Consider the following 14,112-nt stretch of genomic DNA (forward strand, 5'->3'; position numbering starts at 1 on the left):
CAAGCTCACCAGAGTCTCATTCTTCGGTTCCACAGCTCTTCTCGGAATAGTTTCCGCACCTGAAAAAGAGACAACGAACAATTAATATTGCGGAATCATACTAATTAACAGAATCCTTACGGTACTATACCGGGAAATCAAAACTTGAACCCTCTACAATCAAAATCCCAGTGAAGTAACTGGATACAACGCGCCCCTGCATGAGAAGCAGGATGGAGAGCTCAACCTTTCAAACCCTAAGGTGAGACTTCACGTGGGGGTCGCAGGAGGGTTTCGTAGAGGGGTGAGAAGGGAGCGGGAGGCTTATACTTTCTCCCGCAGATTGTTAATACTCCCTTTTCACATACAGAAAGATATTCCTGCGAGCCAGACAAGCCAGATTCGAAGGTCCGGTCCAGTCCATCTTCCGGGTCCTGCGCTTCACCATAGAAGAAGCAACAACACTCCAAACCAGACCTGCGCCTCCGTGGGAGTCAGGTGAGCGTAACACTTTCCCAGCGAACTTCATCTCTATCAGCCCCTGCTCCCTGTTGCAATGCAAGAGCCTGCGCTTTCAGTTCCTCAGTTAAGGCCTTACTAGACTCTATCAGTCTCTCCTGCATGGCTACCTGTTGCTAGAGCCTATCATTGTGCTGACAGAGAGCCCCATTCTCTCTCTGTGCTTCCTGCTTTATCCTGGAGTACTGGGCCAGTTTTTGCTGCAGGAGGGTTACCTCCTGATTCCCATCCCTACTGGCCTGCTCCTTTCTTGCCAGAGCATCTTCCACCCTCCTGGTGTGCTCTAACAAGTTCTGATGCTCTTTTTGGAGGTCACCCAGCCCCTGGAGGGCCAGGTGATTTCCTTCAATTTTTTCTTTTAATTGGCAGACTTCCTGGCCTAAGGTGTCCCTTTCCTGACTAAGAGCCTGCATCTGTGCCGCCAGGTCGTCCCTCTGCCTTTGAAAGGCGCCAGGTTTCTGGCGTTCTTGATCAAACTCTGCCTGGGTATCCAGGTCTTTCAAAATCAATTTATTTCTTTCCTCTTTCTCCCTATCTAGGTGGCTTTGCAGGGTGACTACCTGTTCTGCGCATGCCCTATTGAAGTCTAGCTGTTGCTCCAGCTTTTTCTGGCTCTGCAGTAGGGCCTCCAAACCTTCTTGGTACTCCTTCTGCAAGGCCAGAAATCTGTTATCCTGGTCAGACTTTTCCTGTTGCAGGATATCCATTTCCTCCTTTATTTTAATAATATACTGCCTACTATCATTTTCTGACTCCTGGCTCCTCTGCAGCCTCTGCTCAGAAGAGACCAGGTCAGATTGGGCCTTCTCTGATGCCATCAGTTGCCTATTTGCCAGATCTTGGCCTTCAGCACATTTGTCCTGTATGGCTCCCATATGTAAATATAAATATGCTGGTACCCTGGCAATCTTGTTGTGCTCATCCTTGGCCTTAGGGGTCATATATAGTTCAGTCAGGGCCACATGTAAGGGACCCTGATCTCCCCATATATCTCACCCTGTTTCAGTGATCTGGGGTGCGACTGCCTGCAACCAGACCACCTGGTCCTGATGAGCCCACTCACCTCTCACAAATAGCTTATGTAAGAGGTGTTCTCTGGCTATTTTGATATCTACCAAGGTCATCATTCTGGAACTTGATTTCCTTCCTGACTTACAGAAGTTTGTATTTTATTTTGCAAAACAGACCGTTTCCTCAGAGCGTTCCTTTGAGGAGTGCTTTACAGCGTACCACAGCGTGGTGATCCGACCGGTTGTATGTATCCCGTCAGTTAGCACACTGTATTTAAGCTGCACAAATGGTAGATCTAATCCAGAATCCCCGGCTACGAGCCCCCACTTTTGTTAAAGACTCCAATCAAGCAGTCCCACTAAGTCAGTGCCTTGTCTGGGATTGCTCAAGGGAAGCCCTTATTTATATATTTTCATGTCCAGTTTGTGTACTCTGGATGACAACCCTTATATAACACCCCTCTCTTAGAATCCCCCTGACCCCACTGAGCCAAGAAGTAAGTTTGTTTTGCAAATTTAAAAGGTTTATTGGAGAATTAAACAATATATATATATATATATATATATATATATATATATATATATATATATATATATATATCGCACTTTTATAATAAATTAGAATATAAGCAGTAATCAGCAATAGGTAATCCTACAATAGCACAGTTCTGGTGACTTATGACTAGGAACAGGGGAATAAGGTATCAGAGAATGCTTTATGGTTTCCAGGAGATGAATAAAAGGCAGTACAGAAATAAACTTGATATGATTTCAGCAAAAGATAATATGATCACTTTTTCTCAGACAATTCACTCCCCCCCCCCCCTATTCAATGTAAGGAGATGGAAGTAACACACACAATTCTCAGAAATACACACAAATGCAATACAAAGTTCTATTTCCCCCCAGCGAGCTTAGAGGAAAACAGGTATGATTTTAAACACAAGCAAAATCCTTTTAAATGTGGTGGCAATGAAGTGAAAAATATACTCAAATTGCTTTTAATTCCCTATAGGAGGTTCAGGGTGAGTGAGAGATACTTTAAATCAGTTCAGGCCAGCCCTATCAATGATTCAGGGATGGTTATCAAGTTGAAAACAGAATTCTGTGATGGAAGCAAAAGATAAATGTGTTCACACGTGGCTGGAATGAAGCAAAATGTCAAATCGCGGCAATTTAGTCGTGTGCGTCGAGCGCAATTACGGAGGAAGTATAAGGAGCAGGATGAAAGTTAAATCACGTTCCTAGGACAAACGGTTGCGGAGATACAGACGATTTTGTGAAGGTAGTTTTTCAGAAATGAAATTTTAAAGTTTCAAAATGACAGATGACAGTTTTGCAGCTTTGAATCAAAAGAAGGGACACAATTTCTATGATGCTGTTCTCAATAGGTTCAAATAGTTTGAATTAGATTATTTTAAACTAAGAGATTGGTTTTGCACAGTTCTAGCTGAGTACTCACACTATATTTTGGACAGGAATGCGACTTCGTCACGGATCGGGTCAGGATTGGCTGCGGTTCTCTCGCCACTGGGTACTGGTTCTCTGGTTCTGCTCACAGCGATCTGGGTCATCTCTCAGCACTGCACAGCGATCTGGTCTGGGTCTGGTCTCTCTGGATAATTCTGCCTTCTGGGTCTGCTACCGGTTCTGGCAAAAGTTCTTGGCAAAGAATTCAAACAGCTCGCCCGGCTGTGAATAGTTTGGTTAGGTTTTGAGGCCTGCTGAAGAGAACTCAGCTTGTGGGTTAGGCCTTTGCTTTGAGTTCTGGAGTCAGAGTTCTAAGTTCTGGTCTCTGTCTTGCTGGAGTCAGTCCGGATCTCTGGATGTGAAGTCGTCTGCAGTGTGCTCCGCAAGGAAATGGAAATTGAATGTCCCTACCTGTCCTGCACAGTCTCCTTTTATGTGTTTAGAAAGTGGGTGGGTCGGCTCATTCTGCATGCCCAACCCTCTCAACTTATCATTGGCCAGTTCCTCCTCTCTCCCTTGATTGGGGGATCTGGGTTGTGAGTCAGAGTGATGAGGTAGGTTTATGGTCAGAGGATCCTCCCCTTGTCAAATTGCACACAAATCTATTTCTGATCCAAATACATATTTCCCAGGTACACAAGTGGTTGACATTACATGTACATATTACAGATTACTGATGGTACATTCTGTTCCAACTCTGATGTTTCTCAGAGCTTGCATTCAAAAATGACAACTTATTTTCGTTTTTAGTTAGTTTACCAGTATCGGACTTTTACCAAAAATGGCACACATGTACACCCATGGCACTCCTGGCCCATCACGCTCGCACTGGTGGGTGGCAGGTCAGGGGACCATTTTGTTGTGCGCAAAACTGCGCGGTTCTCCTGGTTCTGGGATAGAATGATGGGCGGCGACAGCTCATCCCCACATCTACCCAGTCTATTGATTTAGTTTTGTTCTGGGATAGAATGATGGGCGGCAACAGCTCATCCCCACATCTACCCAGTCTAATAATTCAACATGGGTCAAAACCCTTGACAGGGTGCAGGATAATTACACCTACCTCGCCCTAGGGGCCCAGAACCTGCTCTGGATAATGTCATGAAATCCAATGGTGAAAGTTTGCTGAAGAAGGAGGATTGTAGGTCTGTAGCTCTGTCGTGTTGAACAGAAAGGGCCAGAACAGAAAAGGTTGAAAGGGTTGAACAGAAAGGACCCTTGTGCCCTCCCAGGAAGGGGCTGAGGGCGCCTGCCTCGCAAATCCCGAGGTGGAAGTTGAGAAGCAGGGGTTGACTTCACAGTTGGCTATGTCAGCATAGAAGTCCCAGAGGACACCAACTTTTAAGGTTTACGATGCGCATTGGACGAACTTCGTATGGTGGTGTGCTAGAAAGTAATTTGTTAAGGATTTCAATCAGGCGACACACCCCTTGGTCTCGGCCTAGTATGCAGCGCATGACTGAAATGCCTATCTTTTTATATTGATTCAATATTGAGATGGTACACCACTCATATCACACCCCCTTTTCAAATACCCTGGGTCACAATGGACCATGAACCAGGCTGGTCGGTAAAATACAATATTTGTTTATTTATTTTAAAATTCAAAAGAAATCATATACTTTTTAATATGGGGTAGCAATCACCAACGGGGTGATAATTACAATGAGAATGTAAGCAATGCACTGGGTTTAACCTTGTAGTGAAACATATACACAGCCCAGCGGAATAGGAGCACTTTTGAGTTTAGGAAAGATAGCACCCAAGTTAGAATTTCCCCCTGCAATGATCCCTCAACCCACAAATAATCAATTCTGAATGGATAAACAGAAGCAGCAGGTAATCAGGAATAATAAACAAGAATCGGAATCCAAATCTGACCTTCGCTCCCAAAATAAGAGAGAAAAACGGATTTCAAACCCCTTTCAATGTTATGAAATGACACTCGGAAATGGACAAATAAATAATGAATTTGTGTTGAAAAACCTTGAAGCAAATATAATTACTCACTAAAGCAACAATGCAAAGACACTAACAATCACAAAGAATGATGGTTGGCTTTCAGGAAAATGATGCCAGATTTATGAGGTGAGTTTTACAATTTCCAAAAACCTCCTACAGTTACTTTAACTAAAATCTGATTTTGCCACAAACATACATTTATACAATTGCAATATTTTAGTAAATTATATACACAGGTTACATATTTTGTGCAGCACATTGCGGTCCAATCCTCCAGCCTGTGAGACCTTGTTTCGCTTTTCTACCAGTTTTTCGCGCTTTTCAGTGGGATTTATACTACTCAAAATTCTATAACTTTATACATGGGTCGGGATGATCATAAGAGATGTACAAAAATGTGCATTTGCAACATGGATGCTTTTCTTGTAATCCGCCATTTCTGTCCCGACGGTGTCAGTGAATTCTAAGTCTTAAAAGAAAGCCCAAAAATTCACTTTTACACTGCGAAAATTCTACATTTTTACAAAGTCTTGCTGCAAAGATAAATGTCTTTAACGTTTATTTATGAAATAGTCTTTGGAAATAAATGGCAGTTCTTTGTCACTGGATCATTTTTTTTATTCCTTCAACTGCTACCAACTGTCATTTCCTTCAAAGGAAGGTGGGGGTTTCTCAGCTTAATTGAAGGTTTTATTGCCCCTTCTCATTTCAAACTTCCTTGCCCTGGGAGATCCATTGTCCGTGGGTTAGCCTAGCCTAGATTCTTTCCAACCTAGTAATTATCATTTAGGTGGCAGTATCTGTTGAGAGTTTATGGTGTGGCTCCCTTCCTTAGGGGGGAAGTTTCAAGGCTCTGCCATCTGGAATAACTGGTTTCTGAGAGCTTGCAAATTCAGCCCATGTGTTTTAAAATCTTTATTTTCTTATTTTGGGTCTGAATTAAAACAAACCTGTGTGTATTATCACCAACAACACAATCCCTTCACATTGCTAGGTAATGCAAGCTTTCATTCAACAATTTCCTTTTTAAACAGGCCATTTTTTTCCTTCAGTTTGCAAAGGCCCATTCTTACATCTTTGGTGAAAAGCTAGCATTTCTTTCTTTAAATTCGGTTTGGCAGCTCCATCAGATTCTCACACTGTCTTTGCAGCCATAGTCATTTTCTTGAAATCAGGAGTTTTGTCTGAAGCACGGATATCTTGAAACTAACTTGGCTCAGAGAGTTAGACTCTCTTTGAACTACTGAGCTTTGAATACTTTTGGAAAGAAATAAACACGTGTTCCTGTACGCATAAAAGTAAAGTTCCTTGTTGATTTCTCTCAGAGTTGGTTTGACGGGGCCTGTCATTCAGGAATTATGCCTGGTTTTGCTGAGGCACAATGAAATATCCTGGGATTGGCAGGGCCTTTTTAATCACAGTAGTTTAAGACAGAACAGATGGAATTAGCGTCAAAGCAGCATTTTTTAAGGGTGAAAAAGTTTCATTTTGAGGGGGAATTTTGGGTTTTCAGCAAAGCAGTGCTGCCTTTTCACTTTATTCTATTTATGTTTCAGAACACACTGGCACGCTCCTTCCGTGTGTGTCCCCTTGTTCCATCCTGCCTGAAGTGTGCTTGGCAGGACGGTGCAGCTATCTTTTTGTTGCTGCAAAAACACAGTTTTGAGGTCCTGGTGCGCACAGGAGCCAGCACAGCCATATTGCTGTTTCTTGCGTAAATGCAGCTTGGTGATGTGGGGAAATGCTGTTGAGTGGGTCAACATATCCCACAAAGTTCAGGCAGTGGACTGCTCTTTGCCAATCGTTTTGCAGTTCCACAAGTAGCCTGGGATATGGTCCTGATGGTGTCCTCTCTTAGGGCTCAGTGGGCGGTGATCCAGGATTTCAGGGAGCCATGCGTCCTTTGTTTTGAATGTGAGCCGTTGGTCACACAGATTTCTAAGAAGGTTCTTTTGTCCAGGCCTGCGATGTGTGCAGGATACCTCCATGGGACATTCCCCTTGCTTGTGTTACAGGGCTCTCCTTTTGAACCAGTGAAGCCGGTCAACATCAAGTTTCTCACTTGGAAAACTGTGTCCCTTGTGGCTATTATCTTGGCTGGGGAGAATGAGGTGTTTTTGTGTACAGCTCCATTCCTGCATGTCTGCTTGGATTTGCTTGTTCTCTGGTGTGGTACAGGGTACCTTTCTAAGGTCATATCTGAATTCAACGGGTACAGGATATTGTGCTTCCGTCCATCCTCCCCATCCCCACTTCTCCAGTGGAGAAGCAGTGACACAAGTTGGATGTCAAGATGTCTGTCTTGGCGTACTTAGATATGACATCTTCCTTTCAGCAGTCAAATGTTTTGTTTGTGAATTTTGGGGGTCGAAAGCCTGGCATGGACATGACTGTCCCTACAATTATCTGATGGATTCGGCAGGCCTCTGTTAAGGGTCACTCTACTAGAGGCATAGTGATCTCTTGGGCTGAGGCACGGGGAGCTCCGATTCAGGGCAGCATCCTGGGCCAACTCGAATTGTTTCACCCGACACTATCGCCTCAACTTGCATACACAAGGATCTTCCTCCTTCAGGGAGGGGGTTCTGGGTGCTAGTACACATGTTCTGATGTTCTATGGTGTTTTGTTGTGGTGTCTGGTAATACATTGGTGATGGGTGTTGTAACTACACTCTGGCTGGTTTGTGCTTTTCTTCATGAATCCTTTTTTTCTGCTGTCTTTAGTATGCTGCACCAGTATCCTTCTGCGGCGCAATACAGGTTTGAATCCTGATCCCCTGCTTAGAAACCACTCGCTTGTATTAAGCATGTTATAAACAATAAAATAAAAAATGAAATAAGTAAATACTGTGATGATTACTTTTAGTCCCACTCTTTCTCATCGTCTTACTTGCAACGGTCTCCTCCTGCCCTGGTGCAGAGTGGAAAAAACGTACATGATGTGTTAGTAGGTATTTAACTGGAACTCAAGGGAAAGGAGGGGCATATATAGATATAGATATAATAATAATAAAAAGATTCTCTATTGTGGTAGCAATGGACGAGCAATCAAGGCCTAGCTTCTCAGGAGGTGATGCCGACTGGTTCTTAAGTACAGCATAGTCCCTGAACCGTTATCCTCTGCCTCTGATTCCTGAACTCCTTGACCAGGTGAAGGACGTTTGCATATACACCAAGTTAGATCTCCGGGGGGCATATCATCTGGTGCGAGTAAAGGAAGGCGACGAATGGAAAACAGCCTTCCGTACAAAATATGGATTATTCGAATACGAGGTAATGCCTTTCTGGTTGTGCAATGCGCCTGCTGCCTTCCAATTCTTCTTGAATGATGTCCTTCGGGAACTCATCGATGTTTGTGTTGTCGTCTATATCGATGACATTCTAGTGTACTCCTCTTCGGAATCTGATCACAGAAAACACGTTAGGGCAGTTCTGGAAAAACTGCGCCAACACAAACTATTTGCTAAACTGGAGAAATGTGTTTTCCATACCACAGAAGTTGAGTTTCTCGGTTTCATCCTGACACCCAAAGGAGTCCGAATGGACTCAAGAAAAGTGCCATCCTCAAATGGCCATCACCTAGCTCTGTAAAAGGGGTTCAAAGCATGCTCGGCTTTGCCAATTTCTATCGCAGGTTTATCCCGGAATTTTCACGCATAGTACAACCCATTACTGCACTCTTGAGGAAAAATAAATGTTTTGAATGGTCTGAAGAAGCCGAGCAGGCCTTCCAGGATTTAAAAGCTAAGTTTACCTCTGCACCTATATTGAAACACCCACGTCCAGATCTCCCGTATGTCGTCGAAACTGACGCATCCAGCCTAGCCATGGGAGCAGTTCTGTCTCAAAGAGATCCTGAAACCAACCAACTGCATCCCGTAGCATTTTGGTCCAGAAAATTCTCGGCACCAGAGATTAATTACGCAATCACTGACAAAGAACTGTTAGCCATAAAGTCCGCTTTTAAAGCCTGGCGGCATTACCTGCTTGGCGCTCGACATACCATCACGGTGATCACTGATCACCGGAATTTACAGTATTTGAAAACCGCCAAGGCTCAGTCATCACGGCAGCTCCGATGGGCTTTGTTTTTCGCTGAATTTGATTTCGTGATTACCTATCGACCTGGCTGCAAGAACGGCAAAGCAGACGCCTTATCCCGAATTGGAATGGGAGAATCTGATACAAACTCAGAACCAGTACCAATAATTCCCGAACAGAGAATTCTAGGCATGACTTCGTTACAGACGCTTGAAGACATTCAAGTCAGAGTGAAACAACTCCTGGACCCTACAGTCCTACAGGATTGGATACAAAAGGGATCAGACTTTACCATAGATAATGGTTTACCTTATTACCAAGGACGCTTATTCCTGCCGCACAAGGATTTACACGAACTAGTTATTTCAGGTTATCATGATACATTAATAGAGGGACACCCCGGTATTGCCAAGACAATGGAAAAGGTGAAACGACAATTCTGGTGGCCCTCTTGGCGAAAAGATGTTAAATCTTTTGTGATGTCCTGTGGTGTTTGCGCCCAAAATAAAGGTTAAAAGAAAAGACCAGCCGGTCTCCTTCAACCTCTAGACATACCGCCAGCACCCTGGCACACCCTATCAATGGATTTTATTACGGACTTGCCTCCTTGTTCGGGATACAATACCATTCTGGTAATTGTGGATTTGTTTTCCAAAATGGCCCACTTCATTCCTTTGAAAGGTTTACCTTCAGCTTCTGTCCTAGCCAAAGAATTCCTCGAAAATATTGTTCGGCTACATGGATTCCCATCTATACTAATCTCTGACCGGGGAAGCCAATTCATTTCCAACTTCTGGCGCAAATGTTGTCAAATGGCACAAATCGACGTAAGATTATCGACCAGTCACCACCCTCAGACCGATGGTCAGACCGAGAGGACAAATCAGACCATTGAGCAGTACTTACGGTGTATGTTACAGCAATCTGAAAGCAACTGGAAAGACATTCTTTGGATAGCCGAATACACATATAATAATTCGGTACACTCTGGAACTGGCCATAGTCCTTTTTATACCTTGTTGGGACATCACCTTCGAACCTCAAACCTCGACTCACCTCAGAACCTCGGAGTGCCCGCAGTAGAACATCTGCATTCTACCATTACCCGAGCCTTCAAAGAGGCAACCACGCATTTACAACAAGCCAAGAGAAAATACAAGGAGAATGCTGACCTACATCGGAGTGAAGCTCCTCTGTATCAGATTGGGGATCAAGTGTGGTTAGCTACCAGACATTTACCGCTCAAAGGGCCTCGAACTTTTAACCCAAAATATCTGGGACCTTATTCTATTACGGCAATAATTAACCCAGTAGCGGTTAAACTTGATTTACCAGCTAATATGCGAATTCACCCTGTTTTTCATGTGTCACTTCTAAAACCAGTGGTACCCGGAACCCGACTACTCAAACCTCCAGAACCTATTCAAATAGATGGGGAACCCGAATTCGAAGTGAAGAACATTTTAGATTCAAAAATGTTTAGGTCAAAGCTTTTCTACCTAATTGATTGGAAGGGGTGCGGACCTCAGGAGAGGTCGTGGGAACCCAGTGACCATGTGCATGCACCTCGATTAGTCAGGAAATTCCACCGACTCTTCCCAAACAAACCAAAACCCCCGGAGGGAACAACCTTGGGAGGGGCCTTTGGGGGGAGTGCTGTCACGATGCCCGCTCCCGGGGAGCCGGCTCAGGCCCTGCGTCCCCGAAAGTGGACATCAAGCCCCCGGGGAAGGTCCCAGCAACCCCTTATAGGGGCCCTTTGGACAGCGTCCTGGCGCCTATGGCGCCAGGCTCATAGAAAACGTCAGTCCTGGCGCCATAGGCGCCAGGCTCATTATGAAAGTGTTTGGGTGCACTTACCTGATGCAGACCATGCTGCAGAACCCCGGCCTCCTTGAGGCCTGAAAGGAACTACTTTACCTGTGGGACTCATTTACCACCCGGGCGTGGTCGGGGAAGGATACATACCTGATTGGAGGAAGGACACATTCTAGGAACTTCTTCCAAGGCTATTTAATCCACACCCGATCAGCCACACGTGCTTCACGTTGTTCTGCATCTAGCAGCTGGACGCTCACCGTGTCTGCTCCTGCATCTTGACTTCTGCCACACCTGCCAGCATCCTGAATCACCTGCAAAGGAAGGGAACAAGAGAACAGAAGAAGGAAAAGGCCTCACCTGCTAAATCTGCATCCTAGAGACATTTCGCCGACAATCCTGAAAAGGAAGACATTTATTTTTAAAAGCACATCGCATCGATCGCTGCGGCGCCGCATTCTACTCACCTTTACAGGGTGCCTCCATGTTCAGCAGCGACCATCCGGATTCGCAGTCGCGCCCCCGCGCCTAGGGAGAAAAAGACAAGAACAAAGGTGAGAGAAAGCAGGGAAAAGGGAAGCTAAAACTCCATGTCAAGACTTACCTGTTGGGTCATTCCCTTTTCATTTCGGGTCCGCGGCGCATCCAGGCATTTTCGGACCCCGGCCCCTAAGGGGAAAAAGACATCAGCGTTAATGAGTGAATGAAAAGACATTACCAAAACACTCATTAAAGACTTACCTGATTTCCACAAGGATTTCACCGCTCACCTCGGGTCAGTGCCTGTTCCCCGGCAGTCTGTACCCCGGCCCCTATGGGGAAAAAGACATTAGCATTAGAACATTAATGCATGGACACAAGGGGAACCACTTATAGAAAAACTTACCTGGAAGCCAAGCAAGTTTGGTTCTCACCCATCCGAAAATCCAGTGACGTAACTGGATACCAACGCGCCCCTGCATCAGAAGCAGGATGGAGAGCTCGTCCTTCCAGACCCTAAGAAGGATACTTCTGCGAGTCAGACAAGCCAGATCTGGGGCCCGGTCCAGTCCGTCTTCCGAACCCTGCGCATCACCTTAGACGAGGTCACAGCAGCGCGAACCAGGCAGCGCCCCCGTGGGAGTCAGGTGAGCGTTACACAATCATAGAGAAGGGCATTCATGCAGTCAGTCAGCCAATCAGGCAGGGGCGGGGCTGTCTCAGTCTTTGTCTCTCATACCAGTGACCGGCAATAGAAAGCAAGATGCCACAGGGGCCATCTTGTTTTCCATCAGGAATCAACTGATTCCAATGGCAGGACCGGGGTATCTCAAAATGGAGGATACTCAGTGCACCCGTCAAATTCAGCATGGAGCTGCCACCAGCCCATACCCTGCTCTGCGGGCCACCCACAGGTGCCCAAAAACATACACTAGGGGCACAGGGTTGTACCCCCACCCATGGGTGCCGTAAGGGTATCCCATGGTTCTGTTCACCAAAGCAAAAGAGAGAGAGCTGCACCGCCAGAAGTCCCACATTAACTCCTGCGCGGAAAACACAACAGAACACACGATAAAAAGGCAGTAAAGGATAATGATACGGAGGCCCTGTCCCTCCGATGCATTTCCAGCATCACACCAATAAAATAGCCACCTTACAGAAAAACATTTCATGCAAAAGAACTGCCTTAAATGATCACCCTGCCTCTAACATCACCCATAAGACCAGCATAAATGATTCCACGTGATTCAACTTTACTAATGTCTCTACTCTTGAAGTGGAACAAATTATTCTGTCCCTTAAAACTTTGAACTGTCAGGGAGACCTATGCCTTGCGCAGCTCATCAAGGATGCTGCCCGTGACTTATCCACATTCATCACCAAACTAATCAATGCGTCCTTCGCTACTTGCATCATTCCCACTAACCTCAAACAATCACGGGTACTTCAACTTTTTTAAAAAACGACTCGACCCAGCGACACCAACTAATTATAGACCCATCACTACTGTGCCCTTCCTTCTAAAAATCTTGGATAAGGTAGCGTACACTCAAATTCAAAAACACCTGGAACAACATCACTTGCTAGGAGCCAGACAATCAGGTTTTCGTCCCCAGCATGGCACAGAAACCGCCCTTATCGATCTAAAGACCCAACTCGATGAGCTCAAAGACAGTGGTAAATCAGCACTACTCCTCCTCCTAGATCTCTCAGCTGCGTTCGATCTAGTTGACCACAACATCCTTTATAACCATCTAAATAAGATCATTCCTAAACGGTAGAACAATGAGGGTCTTCTCGCTGCTAGCAGCTGCAGACCCTATACCTATCACCTGCGGTGTGCCCCAGGGTTCATGCGTGTCACCTACACTCTACAATATTTTCACTAAGCCCCTTTTCGATGATCTGGATCATCTTGGTATCACCTACACTAACTATGCAGATGATACCCAGATCCTCCTCCCGCTTTCAGGGGATTATGAAAAGGATTTGGCCTTGGTGAATAGAGTGCATATCATCATCCAGGCATGGATGGCCACACATGGTCTATGCCCGAATGATCATAAAACAGAACTCATCCTGGGCACCCCATCCAATCGAAAAAAACTGGGCTCCAAATACTCATCATTCATAATCGATGGCAACATCATAAAAGTCGAACACGAGGTGAAAACACTTGGCTTTTACCTTGACTCGAACCTGTCATTTACTAAACAGGTCAATTCCCTAGCATCATCTACAGCCTACATGTGTAAATTGATACGCACTGGCAAGCCATTCCTCTCGGACAGCAGTTGCATTACCTTGGCCAGAGCCCTCATCCTATCAGGCCTAGACTACTGCAATGCCCTTTACTTAGGATTGTCCAAAGCCACCATCAAAAGAATCCAAATTCTTCAAAATAATGCTCTTAGAGCGGCCTTATGCATATCCAGAAGAGACCACATTTCAGAAACCTGTCGTCAGAATAATTGGCTCCCAATATGCGATAAAGTCCTCTTAAAAACTCTATCGCTAACTCACAAATCTCTCAAAATGCTGCACCTATTTACTTGGCTGAAAGATTTCATAAGCAGTCTTCCACAAGACCTGTAAGACTCGCCAACAGAGATCGACTCTCCATACCAAATTATAAATTATACACTATTGGAGGTAGCAGCTTCCTGGTAAAAGTGGCCAAACTCTGGAATACTCTGCCCCCCAGTTTAAGAACAGACCAAACTTATCACAAATTGAGATCCAATACCATCAATGGTTGAAATCCAACATCCAGCATTCATAACTACCATCGGTCAAGTGAATGGCCTCCGCCTTGGTAACTACCATATTACCT

Source organism: Ambystoma mexicanum, chromosome 1p (assembly GCF_040938575.1).
Source record: "Ambystoma mexicanum isolate Mex_15411 chromosome 1p, UKY_AmexF1_1, whole genome shotgun sequence".
NCBI classification, from domain to species: domain Eukaryota; kingdom Metazoa; phylum Chordata; class Amphibia; order Caudata; family Ambystomatidae; genus Ambystoma; species Ambystoma mexicanum.